General features: G+C 33.5%; 2 long non-coding RNA genes across 6 annotated transcripts; both read right to left on the reverse strand.

Moving 5' to 3' along the window:
* Positions 1-19,975: 19,975 nt before the first annotated feature.
* On the reverse strand, positions 19,976-22,097 carry LOC149677224 (uncharacterized). The gene is made up of 2 exons (XR_016366594.1): positions 22,012-22,097; positions 19,976-21,942 (listed from the first exon to the last, which is right to left on the reverse strand). It is a non-coding gene; the product is annotated as an uncharacterized LOC149677224 (long non-coding RNA).
* A 26-nt stretch (positions 22,098-22,123) lies between these two features.
* On the reverse strand, positions 22,124-23,412 carry LOC149677225 (uncharacterized). 5 transcript variants are annotated; one of them, XR_016366599.1, is made up of 4 exons: positions 22,980-23,412; positions 22,760-22,824; positions 22,597-22,705; positions 22,124-22,508 (listed from the first exon to the last, which is right to left on the reverse strand). It is a non-coding gene; the product is annotated as an uncharacterized LOC149677225 (long non-coding RNA). The 5 variants fall into 5 exon arrangements; XR_016366596.1 differs by having other exon boundaries at positions 22,597-22,669; positions 22,760-22,845; XR_016366595.1 differs by having other exon boundaries at positions 22,760-22,845.

Here is a 23,412-nt window from a genome sequence, read left to right on the forward strand (position 1 = left end):
AGTCTAGAAATTTTATATTTAAATCCCTAAAAATAGGTTTAAGCGCTAAGAAACTAACCAAGTTACGAAAACCAAATATCACGAATGTATGTATATATTTTACTATGTACAATCCCTTTTGGTATACAATGAAAACGTCTTGCTCTATTTAACCCATATATTTCCCATACCACGAACTAAAACCCCGTTTGATCAAAATCCTCAGATAAAATGTATAAAATAATACGTTATTTTGAGGTACTTCGCGATTTCAATGGCTTGCTTTACTTTCAAATTATTTTACACATATTTGAGATGATGAAAAGTTGCTAGAGGTTGAACTTAAACCGAATGTTGTCCCAATTCAAATATAAGCATTTAAATTAAAAAAAAAATTAACGCGTATTCGGTATTCCCATAGCCTACTTAGTAAACAAATGTTTTTAAAAATAATTTTTAAAATGTTTTTCAAGATGATATATAATTAATAATCAATTATTTAATTTGAATTTTTTTTAATATATGCTTAAGTCATAACCTTGAAATTCATCCACCCCTATCTCCAGTCCGGGTCTTCCCATGTTTTTTGCCCTATACGCTTGGGCAATAACTTACATGTAGTTTACTTATAATTTTTTTTTTGGTAAAACCACAGATGGTACAAATATAAACGGGTTATTTTTTTTTTTTTTTTTTTTGCTTGCTAAAAATTTATATGCCATTTTAAATTTTTGAAACGTTTATCGTCAAGGTAAGGGTCTAGTAAATTTTCCCAGCCATTGCGTAAAAAATGTGACTTTAAAATGTAAATAAGTTTAAAGAAATCCCATCCCCCCCATAATAAAAGGGCTGTTGAAACGTATTCCGAAATGTATAGTGGACAGGGATCATAGTCATACAAACCTGGAAATATCATTTCATCTTCCCATTAAATTTAAAAACACGTTAAAAATTAGAAAAAAGAAAATAAAAGATAGAGCAGCAGCTCAGGACCCTCAATTCTGAATTAAAATGAATTGTTGAGCTAAAAACAGGTCGAGAGGAGTTTAAAAACTTTTCATATAACCAGTCCGGCAAGTGACACACACCAAGAGCCAACCATAGGGGCGAGAGAAAGCCGCTTAAAGCAATTTTTTATTTTGAATGTTTTTCTAAAGATAGGATGGGTCCCTTAGCCACCACCATTGAGATGTAATATAAAAGAGGCCGGTATTGGGCCTATTGGCCTGCGCCACCACCGGAAGTTTACAGCGTTTAGTCCAGGTTCCACTACAACTATTTTTCATTTTAAGACTACTCCAAAGCTAAAGGCAGGGTGTGTGTCTTTCCTTATCCGTATATTTATACTGTTAACAATAGGGTAGAGTTCGATTGAAAATTGTTATATAAAAACACCCACCACAATGACACCTGGCGTTATTTGGAACCCCCTATACTTCCGTTGGTTACCCCCCCCCCTATATTTTAACCCCCCATGTCTACCTGTAATCCCTCCCTTAAGGATTTAGCGAGGATTTTACTAGCTTTCCCACGTTCGGAAGTGCTTTAATCCGAAGTTATTAAAACATCTTTGTACTGGTCTCTTCAAGTCAAAGACCAAAGTTACAATAGTTACAGGGCTTAACTCCGCCCACAGCGCCATTATGGTATGTTTTTTTACAGAATGAAAGCTATATAAGCCCCTCTTTGTACTGGTCTCTTCAAGTCAAAGACTAGAGTTACAATAGGGACTTGGCAATTAGGGCTTAACTCCGCCCACAGCGCCATTATGGTATGTTTTTTTACAGAATGAAAGCTATATAAGCCCTCCTTCTGGTATGTTTTTTAGCACTAGTGGAAGGTAGCCTGACGTTTCATGACGTAGTAATATTAGCCAAGTCCCTATAGAGCTATCTCAGAAGCCTTAGTGTGACGTCACCCATTCTATTTGCTCATTAAACCAAAGCGGTACCTAACAGATGCGAATGACCACTAAGCTAGCGAGACTGACCAAAACCAACTGTCACTTTTTTTTAAAAAAATTTCGCTGTTATATTTAATAATTTCTTTCTTGATATGTTTCGAAGTTTGGTAGATTTTGAGTAGACTCCATATGGCATTTGCGAACAGTGTCTCTGGTCCCTTTTACGAATAGTAAGGTTATGGTGGTAACCCATAGGGTGGTGCTTTGGTGCGTAGGTTAAAATAACGGAGCCAAGTTTAGGAAGTGAAATTAAAACCGTCGTTTCCATGGAAACCTAGTCCGCGGGACGTGACGTTACATTGCAATTTTTATAATCAGTAGAAAAATTCGTTGCGATGAAGTGAAGTGAAGTGTTGTGTGGAATTATTGTACCGATAAACATTTTTTATTATTTCTTTTTATTTCGCGGTTTGTGGCCATTTCCGTCCTCTTTACTTATTTTCTCATCCCATTTTGTTATAGTCGACGACTAAATTTAGAAACCTTTTTTAGGGTTAGAACGCTTTGTTTTATTCATTTATTTATTTATTAGTTTTTTTTATTTATAAAAAAATTCGTTCAGGAAAATTGGTAATTGTGTTATTTTTTTATTTAATTTTTTGAAGGAATTTCCATTTTTTAAAGTTAAAATTATTCGGAGGAGTGAATTTCAACCAAGTTTTATTCCCATCTTAAATGGTTGAATTCTTTTGTAGTAAAGGTTATGATTTATCATAATATTCTCAAAATACCATAGAATTTATTTATTTATTTTTATTCATTTATTTAATTTTGAGTTAGATTTTTTATTTTTTTTTTCAAATAGTAATTGACAAATTTGAAAAGCTAAATATCTCATAAAATAATTATTAGCTACTCACAAATTCATCAAAAATACAACGCAACATACATACCTTAAATAAAAACACAAACCACACAATAATACCATATTTCTCTCTCTCCCCCTCTCGGGGGATCATTATCCATTGCATCCCCCATCGTCCCTCTCCTCATCTCAAAAGAAATGTTAGTTGTTGCTTTCTTTTAAATCCCTCCGCCCCAGTGTCATTCATACGTCATATATATATCCAGTCTGTTAACGTTATAATACACTGAGATTATACCTGTATAATATTAGCTAAGCCTTAGCGGGGGCCTAAACCTAAATATACTTAAAAGAAAAAAAAATAATAAAAAACATCGTCTGCTTCTATCCCCCCCTTTTTAATATCTCTCCCCCCATTCAAACGCGCGAAAGCTGCGGAGTTACCTCGAGCTCGAACTCTCACACTGGCGTCCTCAGGTACACTGTACCAACCACACTTGCTTTCAACAAAAGCCAGGTTCCGGTCGTCTCAAACGGCAGTAAAATGCGGGTCTTTATTTAAAAATAACAAAATATTTAGTTTATTTGTTTTTGTTATTGTCTTTTTCTTAAGGTAAATTAACTAATTTTAAAAGATTGTCTCCACTTTTCCCATAAACTCCTTTTTCCCGTAAACAAATGTATTGAAATTTCTGCAATTTTACCGTGAAGTTATTCCCCCCCGTTTATCGTCCCCCCCCCCGTTATGAATTTTTAGTTTATTTTAAATCGTTTTTATTTGGTCGGCATTTTGATTTGATGTCATTTACCTGAATGCAGCTGTAATATTATTTTCAGGTATCGGTAAATAATTTCGCGCGCGTAATTTACCTGTACACTGTAGGATAATTTTCCCGCCACGCATTAGTAAATTACTTAAGGAATAAATTCCTTTAAATTACTTGATAGAAAGTGAAAAAGAAGAAAAAAAATTATTTAATAATATTTTTATCGGCGTGAAAGCCCGCCTACGTTTGTGGAGCTGCTGCCTTTTTTTGTGATACGTTTTTTTGAAATTAATTTTAATGTGTTTAAATTGTTATCGCCATCGTTATCGGTTGTGTTTCTCGTGACTCGTGTGGTGTCGGTTCATGATTTGATTTGATTTAATTGGAATATTAGTTAAATCGCGGCGAAGAGAAAAATGTGACGGTGCGGTTTTAATTACGTACTATTAACTTATTGGATTTAATTGAGTAACGCCGTTGATTTAAATTAATTGGCGGTATGAAACCCAACGGTGAAAGGTAATTTTGATCTTTTATACATAATTTTTAATAATTATATATGATTAAAAGTTTGATTGGGATAAGTAAGATTAAGCTTAGCAGCAGGGTGAGTGGATTTTAATTAAACCTAATTCGAAGATGACATCTAAGACTTATTCGAGCCCTGGAAGTTTATATTTGTATTTAATTAGTTAATTTTGTTCTTTTATACATAATTTGTTTAACTTTTTAAATATAATTAAAAGTTTGATTGGGATAAGTAAGATTAAGCTTAGCAGCAGGGTGAGTGGATTTTAATTAAATCTAATTCGAAGATGACATCTAAGACTAATTCGAGCCCTGAAAGTTTATATTTGTATTTAATTTAACCTAATTCTAAGTTAGCTATATTAATATGTACTGAAATAACCCTCATAATGGCGGAAATTTTCTGCCAAAGCTAGGAGTAACGTCACAAATGGTTTGAAGCTCTATCCCCCCATCATAATCTCTACTATTGCGCATTGCCAAAGCTAGAAACGTCATCCTAAGGTTGCTAAGCCGAATTCGATTAAGGCTAAGCCCAATTAAGTAAAAACTTAACGAATGACTTTAAGCTAAGCCTAACTACATCTTGGACACCAGGTGCGTGGTTATAACCGTTAATAACTATTGAGAATCAATAGACGCGATATATTTTTCGAATATATTGACACCTGCCAACCCGCCAAAAAAATATCTAGGTTTGATATCCTGTATATCGGTATGCGTCATAACCCATAGTAAAGCATTCCATGCGTTGAGATATTGTTTTTCTAGGTTAATGTTATGTCAAACCCTTTGTCTCTCTCTGTCTATTTCACACACACACAAGCACAATGGTTTAATAATTTTATAAAACATGTCTACATCGATAATTCGGTGTCGAATAGACCTTCAAGATACCAAAATTATTACAATATATTTTTTAAAATTGCAATTCGTGACCTTTCAAACAGTAAAACACAAAACACGATAAAATAAGTTAAGATTAAATTACACCAGAAAATTAAAAACACGGTTTAATTTTTCCTTGAAACGTGCTCTAATGTTTAAAGAAATCTGATATAGCTTACTGTTAAGAAATATTTTATCAAAATAGGTCAAACTACGTAAATAACTTCAGAGTTAACTATGGAAGTTAATTATAGTTAATTAAGAGGACAATAAGATCTGTTAGAAGTTCATAACACGGAGGGATATAAGTAACCAGAAAAATTTGGTTTAGTATATTCACAAAAATAGGGACTTGTCAACCTCTTTTTTTCTGTTATACTTCACTAAATGAGCTTCTGTTTAAAAAATTAGTGTCAAATCCGTAACGTAAGCCTTGGACTTATTATAATCATATATAAACAATTTCTAAGGTTTACCCGCCTAAAATACCAAAGTTCTTCACAGGCAGCATCCTTCCTAAATATTTGTAAAAATACAGTTTTTTTTCTAACCACGTTAACGCCTTTAGATTTTTAAGGTATGCTGCGTTGATGAAGCTATAAGTAAATGCACGGTGTAGGTGGTTTACTTTATAATTTTCATCCTTTTTTTCTTGGTAAACTCCCGCAAATTAAATTAGGAAAGGCAGCTCGTAAGCGAAGTCCTGCCAAAAATGTCTCTAATGGGTGCGTTTGTTAGCGTCACAAGGAAGTCCTGGAGATATCAGGGAAATTAGATTAGACCAAAAACTCCAGGAATTATCAATGGAAAACCAGGGAAAAATATTAATATTACGTGCTTTGTAAATATGAACCTTTTTATTACGGTTTCAAGTGTGCTGGTAGGTTCACTTTACTTTGGGTCGGAATTTTATATGCCGTAATCTAGGTGCGATATTAACGCTGGTTTCTTTTGTCGACGGGGTACGTTTTATCTTGACTCCTTCAGGCGGTTAGTTGTTGAGTGGTGGTTTAATGAAATGGAGGTTTACGTGGGTTTCAGTGTTTGACTGTCAAATATGAAATCTGTATACTCCATTCATAATTAAACATAGTTGCTTGTACGCCGGCTAACATCAGCGACTTATTTTAATTTTTAAAACTGGAACCTTGGGACATTGTATGACGTGACCTCTGACCTCAAATATAAATTATGTTTCTTCTAAATCAGACCTTTAAAATATTTATATAGTAGAAATATCTCATCTTCTGAGTTTATTTCAAGGTGTCATATATTTTTAACAATTTTAATTTTAAGATTAAAAGTTACGAGGTAGGGCTTAGGTGCTACTTGTTTTTATGGCTGACAACAAAAGTATATAAAACTATATAAAAATAAAAATAGGGTCACTGAGTTTTGAGTTAAATATTAATAAGGCATTTTCTTTTCCCGTTGGTCAACAGCAAGAAAGAGAAAATCTCTCCCTCTGTTTATTATAACGTAATTCCCAAGATAAAAGTAAAAATTTCCTAAAACTATAAAGCAATTTCCTTTTCTTCAAATTGTTTTAACAATTCAATTGTTAACGGTTAAAATTGGACTTTTTATTATTTATTATTTTTTATATTTTGACTCGGGAACCTTCCACCGGTATTTTACAGGAAAATTAATTTAAATAAAATCAATCCTTACGTGAATATGAAATGAAATATATTTTCCAAATTATGAGGTTATCCAATAATTCTTGTATCTTCTCTATAATCTATAGTAGAGTCTTGTGGCCGTGTTCTACGTATAGATGTATTTTAAAATGACCAAAATTAGCCCTTAAAATATTAATTTAAAACTTCTGAACTTTGGTTATGACGATTTTAATAGAAGTGTTCCAAATTAGATCTGTTCCAAGTTAGGGCTACTAATAATACACTTTGTTTCATGGGGTCAGAAATTTTAATTTAAGAAAAAATGAACATTCAATATTACTGGAAAAATTAATCAGATTCATCCCGTAATTTTATATGATAATTTATTCATATTCATAAATACTCAGTCAATATTTAGAATAATTTTATTATTTATTTTATTTCCTCCTATGAAAGAAAGGAGAAAGTGATGGTGTTTTAATAAAAGTAGAATTTCACTCAATGCCATCAAGTATGTAAAAAAATTTTCCCTCTTTTGATTTCAAGCTTTTTTTCTTTTAATGATTATGAGGGTGAAAATGATTAGAATGAAATATAAAACTTGACTCTTTTTCTTTCTGGTTAATCTACTTAATAATCGTTATTATCTTTCCGGAGAAAAAAATTTAGCGCACCTTTTGGAAGTTTAGAATTTTTGATGAGATGGAATAACTTTAGAGAAAGGCGAGAAATATTGTTTTTAGTTGCAATCTTCTTAACTGTATTATTTGTGAATTTAAAACCGGTTTTCTAAGTCTATTTTACCCCCATTTTGAGGTTGAAATTTAGTTGTTATTTGAGTACGTTCGGATTATATTATAAAATATGCGCTTTACCGTTTGGAATTTGGCCCCAATTACGTTTGAAACCTTTAATTTAAAAAATTTGTTTATTTTATATATCGTGAATATACACACACTGGTTTTTAATTTAAATTTAATTACGTTGAATTACTCTTTTTAAAACGCGATGCTAAACGATAGACAGAATGGTATGGTGTGTTTCATTTTGCAGGAAATAAGTTACAAAGGTGAAAGTTCAATTTATATAGAAACTATAATTCAATATTTCAAAAGCTCAGTTAGGATAAATGATGAGATATATTTAACTTTTGACCTTTTTGAATGGTGTGCCTTTTACCATTCAAGATTCCTAGCCAATCAGAACGCATCTGAACATAATTGTCATGGGATACCACTGAACTATAAACAAGCGAGGGGCTCTCTACTCCGGTAAAATTTTAGAGTAAATTTAGGTTTTGATTTATTGGGAATTTTCTTGCCAGAATTAGTGAACCTGAAATTGGTGTTAGCGCCACGTCATAATTGACGTATTGAGTCGTGAAATTGCACGTTACGTTAGTGGTACTAACAAAACAGAGTGGGTATTCCCTTTGTACCAAGTATAACTCTATTAACATAATCAACTTGCAAATTGACTATGAAATAAATCAATGTCAAATTCATCACGAAACGTCAAAGAGGAATTAACCAACTCAGGAACTATTTGTTTGTTATTTAAACAACTTACTTAATGGAATATTTAAATTTGCTACTGGCATTGACCCTTGAAAGGTTCAGGTTGGGGGGATGGGGGGGAGTTATCCAGTTCCTCCTGTCTATACAAAGCAAGCGTCTATATTTGTATGCGAAAAACGAAACCCATCGTATCCGATGATGTATAGCGGTTTATTTTCAAATATGTCACTTTTTTAATTCTGCTGTGGCATAGGCTTAGCTGTAACAGTTGAATCTTAGCTGCCTGAGACGTTTTTTAATTTTACACGTAATTTTAATTACGGTAAAATTTAAGAAACGGCACCAAAACCCCTGTCCCTGTCCCTGTCCCTGTCCCTGTCCCTGTCCCTGTCCCGGACGCGTCCGCGAAACGAACGCTTACGATGAGAGAGAGAGGGAAACCGGTCGCGTCCGCGAAACGTACGCTTACGATGAGAGAGAGAGATCGCTAGCGTACGCGGTGGCGATACGAAGCTCCGCGTAGAGAGAGAACTGCCTGCCTGGTATATTAGTGAGAGGGGGAAGAGGGAGAGGGGGCATCCCGCTCGGAGAGAGAGGAAAGAAAGGTAGTTTAAATCTCGCGGGCTTTTTTGAGTGAAGGGAAACAAGATGATAATTTTCGTGCACTACTGCACTTTTTTAATTTTACACGGAATTTTATTCCGTTAAAATTTAAGAAACGGCACCATGCGCGTGATACATCAGAGATTATGCTGAATGGTTAGGTTAGGTTAGGTTAGGTTTCGTAAAATAGAGGGGACGGTTTACGGTCATAGTGATTTCTGGTTTAGGGGATCCAGGATTTGGTTTTAGATACATTATTTGATTCGTATGGTTTTGAAAAATTATACTTTAGTGGGGTGCACAATTTAGTTTCATTAATATTATTTGAAATGTGACGTTATTAGAAATTAAGGGGATACACGATTGCGTTTCAGAAATGTTTTTAGTTGTACGATTTATTGGAGATCAACTATACGGGGGGTCACGTGAGCCGTGTAAAATTACTATTAAGGCCCAGCCCTTGGGCCATCTTGTTTCTTTTTTCTTTCAAACTTGAGTGCGTGAGGTTGTCGTTCTTTAGGAGCGGTGATGCGTGAAACAAAGTAAAAGAACGACCATCTGTATATCTTTGGTTTTTCTTGGTAAAAACGTCTTGAGAATAAGATTCAGTCTCACCTTCTCTCTGTATAATATTGCTATATAGGCGATAGGAATAGAAAGGTGAAAGGAAATTTTAGCTAGTGATACAGGCTATTAATTTTTAGACTTTTATCCGTGATTGGCCAGTGATAAAAACAATTAAAATAATATAGAAAGGGAGAATTCATGTGTTTTAGTTTTAAACTTTTGATTGGGAAGTTAGATTAATTTCGTTGTCTGTCTGTAACGTGGTACATTTGTACCTTCCTTTAAATTAACACTCCTTGTAATGAAGTCATTTTTAGAAAATACTTTCATTTTAACCCTTAATAAACTTCAAATAAAACTCTGAATGCTAATATATTAAACAGGTATATGGAGTAATAAATAATTCAAGGTTTTTTATAACTTCTTATCAAGCTTTGTAATAAATCATGTGATTTATAGTCCCTTGCATGGCGCAACTTGTTTATAGTACCAGTTTTGATGAGACCAATTAGATCAGAGTCATTAATTCTCATTATTGAGGGAGAGAGAAAAAAAATTAAAACTCATTTTATAAGACAATTCATTGTTTCAAAATCTTAAATTTCAATGTCGCGACAGAAGTCTGCGTCTCGGCCATGGTCAATTTCTTTTTTATAAAAAGTTTTTATAACCGGACTGTCACGCCATTATAATTTAAATCGAGTCTTAGATAATTCAATTAAATTAAATCTATTGTCAAGAGATGAGGAGTAATTCTGAACTGAACTTTGCGTGATTGCGATATAACCTTTTATTTTGTTTAAATAACTTAATTTTTTTTATTCTGGGATGATATAATAACAGTGAATTAATAGTACATAGTATCTTTTGAATAAATTAATTATATTCAGGAGAATATATAGCGTAAGAAAATAACTTATGAAGTCTAAGTTGCCTATAGAGAGAGGATAACAGGCGTATAGGGAACCTTTTCCAATAAAAAGCCTAGATTCAACTCTAGATGGAGCCACCAGACAGGAACTCAAGTCCCTCTACCTCTGCGTTCGCGTTCAGGGTACTCTAACGCCATCTAGAATTGGTTGAGGCTCTTATATTTTCTATTATCTCTAAAAGTCGTTGTAGTTTATGAATTCGTCTATAAACACGTGACGCTTTCCATGTTGAATAAATATTGTACTGGAACACAATTAAGGAGTGGCGGAAGGTACCCCTTTCTACTCCTCTTTCTACAAATCTCAGTTCTGTGGCTTTAGCACGCAGCTGCATGTTGGACGTTGAAAAACTTATAACTTGCACACGTTATAAATTCAGCTAATGGTTATCCATATCCGGGTCGTTTCGCTAATTATAAAGGGAACATTGTCATATAATTTCGTAGTATCTACGTCCCTCAGTCTTTAAAGGTATAATGAAACCCATTGGCAAATAGATTTTTTTTTTCAAAGGAGGGACGCAGTGTCTGCTAGATCTAGGGCTCAGATGGAACATGATTTGGTGGTGTGTGGACAAAAAAAAAGACGTTAGATAGGGGTTTCAAAGTTACCAGTCCATGAAATACAAACTTCATTCATGTTCGAAGTATTTACCTTTGAAAATATTTAAATTCGAAAAACGGATATTTTCATAATTTTTGCGTTTTCACTATACCTTGATATAAACCCTTTTTACTTGGTTGGCGGGAAAGGAGGATATAGGCGTTTTTTAACGTATAACGTTGTCATTTATTTCATGAACCCAATTTAATTCAACTCCCTGCTGCATCGCAAAACTGCCACTCGTCCACTGTAGTGGACGGGACGTGATTCAACTTCAAACGGGGGAGACCGACTCTAGGTAATTTTTACCCTCCGATATACTTTGCTGTATACACACACACACACTTCCTAAAAATTAAAGGGCCTCCACCCCCGTCTATATTATGCTTTGCAATAGCTTCTTTTTGCTGTTTTGTTAGAAAAAAAAATAAAAAATTATTTTACAAAGGGTGTAAGCTACCTAATTCAGAGTGGGCAATGCTCTCTCACTCAGTTTGAACTCTTATTTCTACGTAAAAAAAAACAAAAATAGTATGAAATTAGCATTTTTTATTTGCGAACGTCCGGTTACGTTTAAATGACGATAGCGGAATAATTTAATAGTTTAGTTTAATTCGTGTTTATCATTCCAGTGTGATTTATGTATGCAAAGCGAGCAATGTTTTGTGTTTGCTAAATTTAGTGTCCTGTTTTTGTTTTTCCACTGACTGTTTTCAACTGAAATTTTAAAATTATTACGAAATTTCGGGGATTAAACGATAGAGGGTGCTGTAAAGTGTAGAGAGAAAATTCCATTTGGTTCTTTAGAGAAATCGCGAGACTGCTGACGGAAGAAATCGGTATGCCAAACAGCAGACCTATGAAATAAGGTGTAAAATTTGATAAATAATCAAAAATGTATTCATATTTCAGTATATATTTCAAAATCTTAATATTTACGACAAATAAATATTTATTTAACCATGCAACAAGCAAACAAGTTAATTGCCATGAAATAAATTTCGATTTAACCGAGGCGATACTAATCTCCATAAAATAACCACAATCTTAACTGAATCTGAAACCAATTGCTTAGCTCGTTCTGAACAAGAATTTCGCAAATAAATATGAACGGCTTTTATCATCATATCTAATGAAAGATACTGATGAAATATTGTAGATATGAGTATGATCATAATTGGCCGTTTGTATTATAATTTCAGCCTCGTTAAACTCGTTCTACCACTTACAATTTTTAAGCGGGAATTTTCCAATCTCCCCAGCATGCCTTGAGTTTGTGTGCGTGTGTTATGGGCCTACACGTGTTTTACCGGTAACCTAGGCATCTTTTTCTTAGTTTCTTCCGCTATATCTGATCCGTCACCCTTGCTTGACCCCCTCCTTTCATACGGGGTGATACACCAAATAGTATATTATAGAGGGTCTATGGGTGCCCTAATTTCCACTTAAAGGGCGTGTGAAATGACTGCAAAATTGGGGGTTAGTATTTGATTTAATGCTTGCAGTCGGACGCTCCTCTAAGTTCATCACTCTGAAGAATTAGTTATTATATAATATAACGCGTCTCGCAAAAGGTGATTTTTCTTTACAAAATAGTAAATATTTTATCGTTTCACACAAATTATATAGCATTGAGTAAATTTCGTTTTGAGTTTAGGAAACCATTTTAAAAATAGATATATTTATTTTGAAGTAATGTTTACATTTTAGCTTTCCCTTTAAAATTATATGCAATAAAATGACTAGATAATGTGTACCGTGTATTCTATAAAATATTACTCCACTAAAGTCAAACGGACTAAAGAAGATCATCAAGGAGAGACATAATATAGTATTTTCAGTTAACATTCCCAAAAATTCCACAATTTAGCGGTCCAACCGTGACATTTTGATTATTATATACCCAATATAAATTCTCCCTCTCCGTGTTGTAACAGGATGTAACTGTTTGTAATGCAAAACTGCGTGGCAAAGTGGCAATAAGATATTTTAAATGTTTCTTATTATTTTTTTGTCCTCAAAATATTTACAGTTTATTTCCTTTTGAGTACGACTCTAGCTTCAAATTGAATTTTCTCTAACAATTATCATATTTATTTTAGGACCATAAGATAATTGATAATCAATTTAATCTTTATCTTCGTGTTAATTTGTTTTCTACTTGTTCTTATGTTAATTGGAGAGAATTCAATTTTATTTTCTGTTAGATTCGTTAGGGAATTAATTGTATAGTTGCGTATTTCACTTCATTTGTTAATTTGTTTACCAAAACTTGTACACCTCAGGAGGAGTCTCGGTGTGTTTGTTTCGTTAGTTTAGATTATTTTTCCAAGGTTAGTTATCTGATTAAAATTGGGCGGTTTTCTTGGCATCATTCTTAAAGATTGTCCGGAATTTCTTAACCGTTTCCTAACTGAAATAATAGACCTATTCCTATATATATTCAAAATGAAGAAATTCTCATTGTTTCAAATTTACTGTTTTTTTTTCAGTGTTAAAGTCTAGAGATTTATCAGTTTTGTAATTTAAAAAAACTTTTAGGGGAGATGAGTTTGTTAATGAATATTTAGGGCAGTTCAGCGTCCCTTTTAAATAGCGCTACCATATTATTGTTTTGATCGTGTTTTGTTATTTTCAAACCTTAAAATGTAGGCCTACATTAACATAACATTTAAATAGGGTTAAAAAATAATTATAATTCGATATTTATACGGATTTCGTATTTCTAAAAATATTTATATATTCATTTATAGGGCATGTTTTGCTTTGTATTTCTTAATACGTTAGGTATAGATATTATCGGAAAATTTAATCCATCAAAATATTATAATTTCTTAAAATATTCATTAGATCTTTGAAACGAATATATATTTTTTTTATTTTCACCTTTTGTAATATTTCACCCAATGCAAATATTTCAAGCCAAGGCTTAAAAAATTAGTTCCGTTATTTTTTAGAAATCTATTTCCTCTTAGTTTGCCTGACCTTAAACAGTTACACGTGCATTATACTTATTATTTTTAATACCCATCTATATTTCTCGAGTTAATTGGCCTGTGAGACAAGAGTTAAATATAGGGAGAGGGGATGAATTTAGTACAGGACTATGGCGATGAGTAAGGGATACTCAAAACGAGTATGGCCCGGGACAGTTGTCTGTCATCCGTTACATATATATTAAAGATGACCATTTCCGCCTATTGCATTTGTTTCCTCAAAAAAATAAAAAATAAAAAAACTGTTATCCGTAAAATTTGACGTTGATACCTTCAAAAAGATACAGTCATGCAAGCGATAGAAAATTTGTTGTATTTGGGATATTTCTTGTACTTGGCGACACGCCGATAAGGTCATTCACTTTGTTTTGTTTTCAATGTGTTTTATTCATTGGGGGATTTTTAAGGAATTTACGAAAAATATATTTGGTAGTTTTGTAATGTTATATTGGTTTATGCCGTGTAATACCGTCAAGTACCCATAAATCATTGGATTGTTATTCATTGTTAAAATTAATAGCTGAGTTTCAGAGAAATCTATGCCTCTTTCTACAATTTCAGACAGAAGTTATTTTTAGGTTTACCAAGTCCTTTTTTTTTTGCTTAATATAATTCAGGTATTTCACTGCCCCTTTAACCCCCCCCCCCAATATAATTACACAAAAAAAAATAAAAAAATAACTAAACCAAATCTCAATATGGTTTAACGATTCAAATAATTTGGTAAAATTTTATAGTCTTCAAAATTAAGGAAATGATCATACTCCATTTGTTATCAATTATTTTAAACTATTTAAATTTATGAAGAAAAATACTTTGTTAAACAAAATGGAGCCACCCGAGTCCTGTTACACCAATAACTTCAATATAAAAAAAATAAAAAATAATCACAAAATGAAAAAAATATCGTATAGTGGTTTAGAATTTTTTAATTGACTCTTTCGTTACAATAGGATGGTTTAGCTACTGGCCATTGTCCAGAATGACCAATTAGTTTCCTCGTGTATGTTTTGGGCAGGCCTAATTTCATCGCTTCAGTTAATCCCATTTTACATAAATTCTATTGTTTCAACTTAAAGAAGAGAGAATGAGGGGAAATTGCCAGTTTCAAGAACGCCAAATTGATGCCTCGAAGCGAGGAAACAGACTAGATTATAAAAAAACGTCTTGATTTGGACCAAGGCCGAAAAAACAAACGATATGTCTGAGGTTTATCAGTTGACTGAAGTTTCAGATATTGCAATTTCTTTTTAAATTACTTTTATTCCTTTAATCCTTAATCAATATTTAATTCAATCAACTTATTTTTACTGTTAATCGATCTATTCCCTCTAAATTAATTTCAAAAATTACATATCTACGCTTTTTCAAGAATAATTCCATTTTCCGAAAACATTTTATCATGAAATTAATTATTTTGAAGGGAGTACGTGTTGGGTGACGAATATTGAATATTTGAAATATTATACGAAGTGTCTAAAAAGAGCAAGCGATCTTTGATATAACTCGAAAGGAAAATGTAAATATTTGATAGTGGATGCATATATTGGGGACGCGAATTTATACATTTAACTTCGAATATCGAAATGTTACATTTTTTTGTCGCGACTATGAAGGAAAGGTTGCACTGCAGTTTCCCTCTCCGAACTTCAAAGCTTCTTGGCCATAACTCAATCTAGATTTGGAACGTCATCACCCCTTACTACATTGTTGGCGTTACTTGTATTGTACACCGGTTACGTATTACGCGGAATGATTTTATCAGGCGTAGAGACCATTTCCGAAAACACACAGGGGCGAGGAGACCATTGGGGTATTCTTCCTTGCACCAAGGGCCATCGTCAGACGGTGCCAAAGTTCACTACAGGCGGGAGGAAAGTCAACTCGCACTGCCTCTAGCGGTGCTTCTAGGCGAGAGGGAGAAGACCCCAATGGCGGCATCGCCCCAGTGTTTTAGTTTCTCCTTATGTAATTTGTGTACGATCGGTCCATGGCAGTTCTGGTAAGGTATGATGTGTTCAACCATTTTATTTCCTCAGGAAATAACAAGTCATCGGAACTGAGAAGTATTTCTTTTTATGTAAACTTTACCCTTTCCTTTGGTTATATTTACACCGATATCATATTTTTCCAGTGCATAAAAGGAGAGCTACCTACTAAAAGAAACAAGACAGGACCGAGGTTGTTGCTTTGTCTTAAGTAGACAACATAAGTTTATAAATTAGTTTGAGCAAAATAAATTCTTTATCATAATTTCTTGACATCAGTCTTCCCAGCAACTTACAACAGATTTAAACTTTTTTGGTGCAAACTTGAAAATTTGTCAAGGCAACAAGAATTAAAACTGTGCTTCCAACTTAGTAATCATCGACACGAAATCCCTTCAAAATAATTAATTTCATGATAAAATGTTTTCGGAAAATGGAATTATTCTTGAAAAAGCGTAGATATGTAATTTTTGAAATTAATTTAGAGGGAATAGATCGATTAACAGTAAAAATAAGTTGATTGAATTAAATATTGATTAAGGATTAAAGGAATAAAAGTAATTTAAAAAGAAATTGCAATATCTGAAACTTCAGTCAACTGATAAACCTCAGACATATCGTTTGTTTTTTCGGCCTTGGTCCAAATCAAGACGTTTTTTTATAATATCTGTCCCTTCAGTCTTAATGTAATTAAAATTTGAATAATTTCATGTTTTTTGTACCGACATACATTTGGGGTTGATCTATTTCTAATAGCTTAAAGAAGTACTTAAGTATAGTTAATTATATGAACTCATATCCAATAACATAGTTTTCGAAAAGCATATAATGTTGTACTTTATATATGAAGTTAGTTCAAAAATGACAGTATTTGAAATGTAGAATAAATTTTTTTATTTGTTGTGTACACTCTAAACATATATCAATGAGAATTTTTGAGGAAATGCATCATGAGTAGAAGAGCTTGAAGACGATGTCTATACAGGGTGTTTGTGAAAGGTCCATCAATAATGAAAGGGCGTATTTATTAGGCCATTTTGAGTCGAAAATGTTCTATGACATTTTTCCGTTCGGGCCACTGTTTTCAAGTTATGATTGGAGTAATTTACGGATGACCCCTTAAATTTAATTAAGAAATTGAAAGACAGCGCTAATTTAATGAAGGGGTCATCCCTAAAATATTCAAATCATAACTCGAAAACCGTGGCTCGGACGGCAAAATGTCATAGAACATTTTCGACTCAAAATGGCCCAATAAATACGCCCTTTCATTATTGATGGACTTTTCACAAACACCCTGTATAAGCATATTGTGTTGTACTTTATTTATGAAAAGTTTAAAAACGACGGTATTTGAAATATGGAAGAAAAATATTTGTTTCGTACACTGTATACATATACAGTGTTGTCGAGATCAGACCAACAGCTTCCTTTATGTACAACCCCCAATACTGCCAACGGGTGATGTCGTGCTAAATTATACAGGGTGTAAATAAATGTTTAGAATTCATGTTTTATTGTATTTAAGTGACAACGAGTGGCAAGATACACAAAGAATACAGGAGAATATGCGTGAATGCAACAAAATATTTTAAAGCACAGTCCTACGATTAGTCTTAGAACCTGGGCCTCAAATTGCAACCTCTAAACTGTTTAGTAAACAACTCAACGTAAATATTCGAAGTGTCTACCATTGTGGTTGAGGCACTCTTCCAGATGACTGTCCGTGTCTTGCATTACATTTGCAACCACTAAACTCATGACGCATGGCAAGACTAATGGTATTGCCGTCTTAGGTACTTCTCGTCCGTTAAGGCTTGATGTAGGGGGATATGATTATGCCTGTAGTAATGCCCTTGTAAACTGGCACGAACAGTAGAATGGCTTAGTGCAACTTCTTGTTCCACCGCTCTACTACAAGCATGAGATTGGCTTCAAAACTTTCTACGATGTCAAAGTCTGTATCCTCATTACAGACTATACAGTCTCTTCTACGTTCACGATCTTGCACTATCGAAATGACGAAAGTCCTCGCACCCAAATGTCGGTGTGGAGACCGTTCGGCATAAAGCACTACCTTTAGTTGAACCAGAGAGAATTTTACACATGTGTAAAATTCTCTATGGTTGAATGTTACCGCGACCTTCACCCAAAATAAACTTGCTGCCCAATTTTTCCTGGTTAGAATAAGTTGGCATTTTGCTAGGAAACGAGACCAACTACTGTAATTCTACTACTTAGCGACACTGAAAGCCCCTTTATATCTAAAAAGACCGGAAGTTCCTCAAAGTTGAGTTTTCAAAGATTGTCAGCTTGAGCAGCAGGTCATAGTATGTATAGTGGTGAAGGTCGCTTTAACATTCGACACGTGACACCACGGTATGTTTGGTCCTCCAATGTCCTGACCCTATAGGTCCAAACAATTACCATCCAGTTTTTCGGCTCAGCGTTGCGGTATTGCCGGTCCCATTTGAAATACAATTTCTGTAGTGTTACAATTTTAACAATACGCCTGTTAAAAAGGCACAAATACCGAAAAAAGAAACCATTGTAATAAAGGTCGGCCCCCTAACCTTAAACTATGAACAAAATAAAGAAAACATAAAGGTTTCTTTGGGAATGACTTTGAAGCAGAAGGTCCGAGTTGTCTGAGGAACCGAGAAAAAAGGCCGTAGTGAAAACTAATCGTCGTTACGTAGCAGTTAGGACCGAATTTAATTAGTTAGTCTCGTCTTTTAGCAAAATGCCAGTGTATTCAAACCAGGGAAAATTGAACATGATGTTTACGAGGATTACCTAAAACGGCAAAACCTTTGCGTGAACTAATTGAAGCCGATCCATTATTTTTAGAAAGGTACTGTTCTCTGACGAGGCTATTTAAGGATGGTACCTTAAACCTTCATAACGTGCATTTTTGGGAGGGCATTCTTGGAAACCAAATTATCGGACCCTTTTTCTTGATAAGAAAATCTCTGAAGGCATTTACTTGGACTTCCTGCGTCATGAGTTCGTTGCTTGTAAAGTAATTGAAAGACATGGACAGATGAAGAGTGCCTGCACCACAATGGTAATCACATTGAACATTTACGTTGACGTTGATGTGTACCAAACGGATTCGATTAGAGGTTGTAATTTGAGGCCCAAATTCCAAGACTTATCGTAAGACTGTGCTTTAAAATTTTCTGTTGCTCCCCCCACTTGACTGGTATGCTAGGTGGTATTTCAGTAGAAGAAAATTTATTGAATTAGGGATAGCGAGAGATGGCTAGTGATATGGCTTAGTTATGGGCTAGACGCCCTTGTTTTATTGGCAACATTATTACATTGAATGTTGCCAGATTAAATTGTTGCTGGTGATTTGGCGAACTATGCTAATGATATATTAAAATTTAAATGGAAAAGTTTCATTTTGACACATTCCTTACCCTAAAATTTTGTGTTTGGAGCCTATTAATGCATTATAGTGATAATGTAATTAATTTTAGTGTTAAATAGGAAAACATTTAGGCTGAAAGAACAACTGGCGTAGTTTAATCTTATTTTGTTATTTCAGTTAAGGGTTATCTATAGTTACCCAAAAAAAACCTGTTGTTTTCGATTAATTTTAATTAAATATGATCCTTAAGTTGAAATTAACGGCTTATCTTCTTTTACTAGTGTTATTTCAGTTTATTATACGAGTTTGAACAAGAAATTCTGCAAACTTTAGAGGAGTGACTGTTTGACTCTTGCAGAACAATCACTACTTTGCCCCAAAACTTTTAAATATCACGCCTTTTCAATGGCTCTCTTTTCAAAATGGGGAAAAAAGCTTTTAAATGACAATTTAATTAATCGTAAGAATTAAACAGGAAAATGGAGGCTGGGTGAAAGATTTGTTAGTTTAATTATAAGGTATCCATGAATTTACCCAAAACACGAATCTTTCACATTCTGGTGCCGTGCTCCCAGCCAAGTCGAGCACTGACATCCTTTTCTCGAAGCAACTCGTGGCACTTTTAAGCCCACTGTAACTTCGTGATGGGTATAGGTGAAAGTCTGAAATTTTGCTTGCCGCGAGGACTGTCAATCCTAGCTATTGTTTCCAAATTTCAAGTTCCTACCCTATATGCTTTTCGAAATATCGCAGGTGAAATTTACCTTATTTTGTCACTCACTCACTCACTCACCGATCATCAAAATTCTAAGGTACTTCTAGAGGAGATAGAAACTTAAAATTCAGGATTTAGTTTTCATTTATTTTATAAAGCACAGAAAAATTAAAACATCCCGAATTTTTTATAAAATTGTTCTTTAGTTCTTTATTTTAAAACTAGATGGCGCTGCCGTCTTTTCAACAGAAATAGTGTGTGTTCTTGATGAAAGGACGTAATGGTCCAAAGTTAACCGAAAGTTAAATATATATTAAAGCTAATAGGAGTAGTAGTTTAATAGAAATGTGTCGTAACTGATGCTACATTCTTTTATTAGGATATCGCGTACAATCTTTATTGCATATTCTCTGCGGGTCGAAAGGGGTAATTCAGCGTAAATATGGACAAACGTTAGCGATTATATTGGCAAACGAAGTACCACGAGAGGGTCTTGTTTTAATATAACTACCGAAGTATAACGAGAGGGTCTACAAAAAGAAGTGAGATCCTAAGAAAAACATTAACATGTACAAAAATGGGCCAAGCCTCGCTTCGTGCCCTCTCCGCCGTAAAAGTTCTGAAATCCCATGTAGAGCCAAGTCTGCCTTTTGGTCTCATTCAATCGCCAATTGAACAATTATGTTATAAATTAAGTACTTTTCCTAATTAATAACCAATATTCTTTGACTCTATCATTATTATACATCTTTGTTCGTATCAAAAATATCGTGACTTGGCAAGCGCAGGTGTACATAAGGTTATGCATAACTCGCCTTATAAACTTGTAAATAGGGTTATGCATAACTCACCATATAATTTGTACATAGGGTTGTGCATGACTCATCTTATAAACTTGTACATATCCCCTCGACCATAAACGATTTAGTGAATATCCCTTCGACTTCCTTTTAATTGCGATTGCCAAGTCACGATATTTTTGATACGAACAAAGATGTATAATAATGATAGAGTCAAAGAAGATTGGTTATTAATTAGGAAAAGGACTTAATTTATAACATAATTGTTCAATTGGCGATTGAATGAGAACAAAAGGCAGACTTGGCTCTACATGGGATCTCAGAACTTTTTAGGGCGGAGAGGGCACGAAGCGAGGCTTGGCCCATTTTTGTACATGTTAATGTTTTTCTTAGGTTAATTATACTTGATTGAGTTTAATTTAACGGCTTATCTTGTTTATCTTGTGTGGATTTATTTTATAATAAAAGTTTCAATAAAATATTAACTTAAATTGCAATTACCCTAAAATTTTAATGTATGCGCATACATTTTAATGATCATTTAGATTAATTTGAAAGTGAAATAGGAAACTACTGTGGCTGTACGAAAAACTTGTGATGTTTTAATCTTAATTTGAGCGTGGTTCGTGAGAGTGGATTAAGCTTAAAATTTATTTGAATTTTTTACCCTATTTGCAATGTTTAGTGCAGTTTAATATTTTTGCCATATATTCATCATTATGGTACCCTAAACTTTTGGGTAGTTTAAACAGTTTATTTAAAAGTTATTTGAGCTTTTATCCAAAAATGTATATTTTGGTTTAATTTCACGTTAATTATATTTAATTGAGTTAAAATTAACGTAGGATTGTGTTTTGGCAGTGTACATTTAGGCTATAAAATGAGTTTAAATGTATACTTCACCTTAATTGCAATTTTTAGTGGAGTTTTCGATTCTTATTTTACCCTAAACTTTTGAATTTCGCGCCTATTAAGGTGCTTTCGAGATAATTTAAATTAGCTTAAGTGTGAAAGAGAAAACATGGGGCTTTACCAACGGCTTGGTTAGATACAATCTTAATCAAGGACATCTGAGTTTTCATCCAAAAAAAATGTACATTCGGGGTTTAATTTCACGTTAATTACACTTAATTACGTTGAAATTAACTTGTCGTCAGTGCTCATTAAGCTTATAAAATGACTTTTAATAAATAATTCACCTTAACTCTAATGTTTAGAGGAGTTTTTTATTATTTCCAACACATTGCGTTAAATTTTTATCATATCCTGTGCTAGGTTTGTGGTAAAGATTATCTATACAATATGTTAATGAATGATGTTATTCTATAGTTTAGCTTGAATACCAGTAATTAAATCAAATACCTATACAATTCATAGCAATTTAAACCAATAAACAAACGGCAACGTGGACTGTGGAAATAGCAAACAACGTAACCCTCCGTTTCTAATGTGGTTACGTTGAGAGAATCTGTGATGTAAACATGAAAATTATTTGACTAATTAAATTATATAACGACACTGTCCTCCTGGATTAACCAGCACCACTGTTACTTATGAATTAAACAATCCACTGTTGGTAACAAATAGTTTATAAAATGATAACGTAACATCACAGTATAACTGATTCAATAGGACCAAAATTGTTTTAACGAATAATCTGGTCCTCTACATTGGTTTAGTTTTAAGGAATTATATCACACACCTTCACAATTAGTAGCATTTTAGTGAGATTAACAAATAATGAAACCGCGTATACCTGTCCTCAAATGAGAATGTTGAGTGAACTGCGCTAACCAGTAACCTATACACCACTCTTTTAACTGCCGTAGGAAAACACATTGAACATTTTGTGATCTTTCCTGTAATATTTTGAAGTTGAATTCTTCACAGGGTGAAAACACTACCGTTGATTTCTAAACCATTAACAAATAATGAAACCCAGTATACCTCATACGTAACTCTCCGTTTCCAACGTGGTTACGTTGAGAGAATCTGTGCTGATGTAAACATGGAAATTCCTCTACATTGGTTTAGTTTAAGGAAATATATCACACACCTTCACAATTAGTAGCATTTTGGTGAGATTAACAAATAATGAAACCCTGTATACCTCAGTCCTCATATATTTGTTTGTAGCAGGAAACGAAGCAGACTGCGTATTTTTGGAATACAGAGCTGGAAATGAGCTTTTTTTATCTTGAAAGGGGAAAGACTATATAAATACTATATTTCATAGACAAACTAAAATACAACTTAAGCCTTGGCCGTAAAGAACGTTCAAAAACTTACTTTAAATGATATAAAAACCTCTGTTAACTGTAATTATTTACCTGAATTACTTTTCTAGACGAAAATTCGACCTGATAACGACCTATTTCTTATTAAGGGTGCTACAGTTAATTAGAAAATACATATAAAGGTGCTCAAGCTCGGATGAAATAGTAAAGTAATCTGTCAGCGTCTACTGCTAGATAGTCTGACTCAAAAGTAATTTTGACGTACTTTCAGAATTAACTAAAATTAACATACTTAGAGTTAATTGATTTAAATTAAACTAGCCGATAGCACACCTTGAATACATAATTGTTAAATTAAGAGTATTCCGAAAAGTAACTTCGCTCTAGTTTTTCAGTTAGAGGTGGCTAAATATCACGAAAAACCCCATGTTAATCTCCATAGGAAAAATGGTAAAAGCATGTGAATTTTGCTTTAACGTTACAAAAGAGTATCAAGTCATATCTACAAGGGCCTACCGGCCCTGTA

The sequence above is a fragment of the Phalangium opilio genome, unplaced genomic scaffold (assembly GCF_054372755.1).
Source record: "Phalangium opilio isolate 3A_F unplaced genomic scaffold, DU_Popi_V2 ptg000045l_1, whole genome shotgun sequence".
NCBI classification, from domain to species: domain Eukaryota; kingdom Metazoa; phylum Arthropoda; class Arachnida; order Opiliones; family Phalangiidae; genus Phalangium; species Phalangium opilio.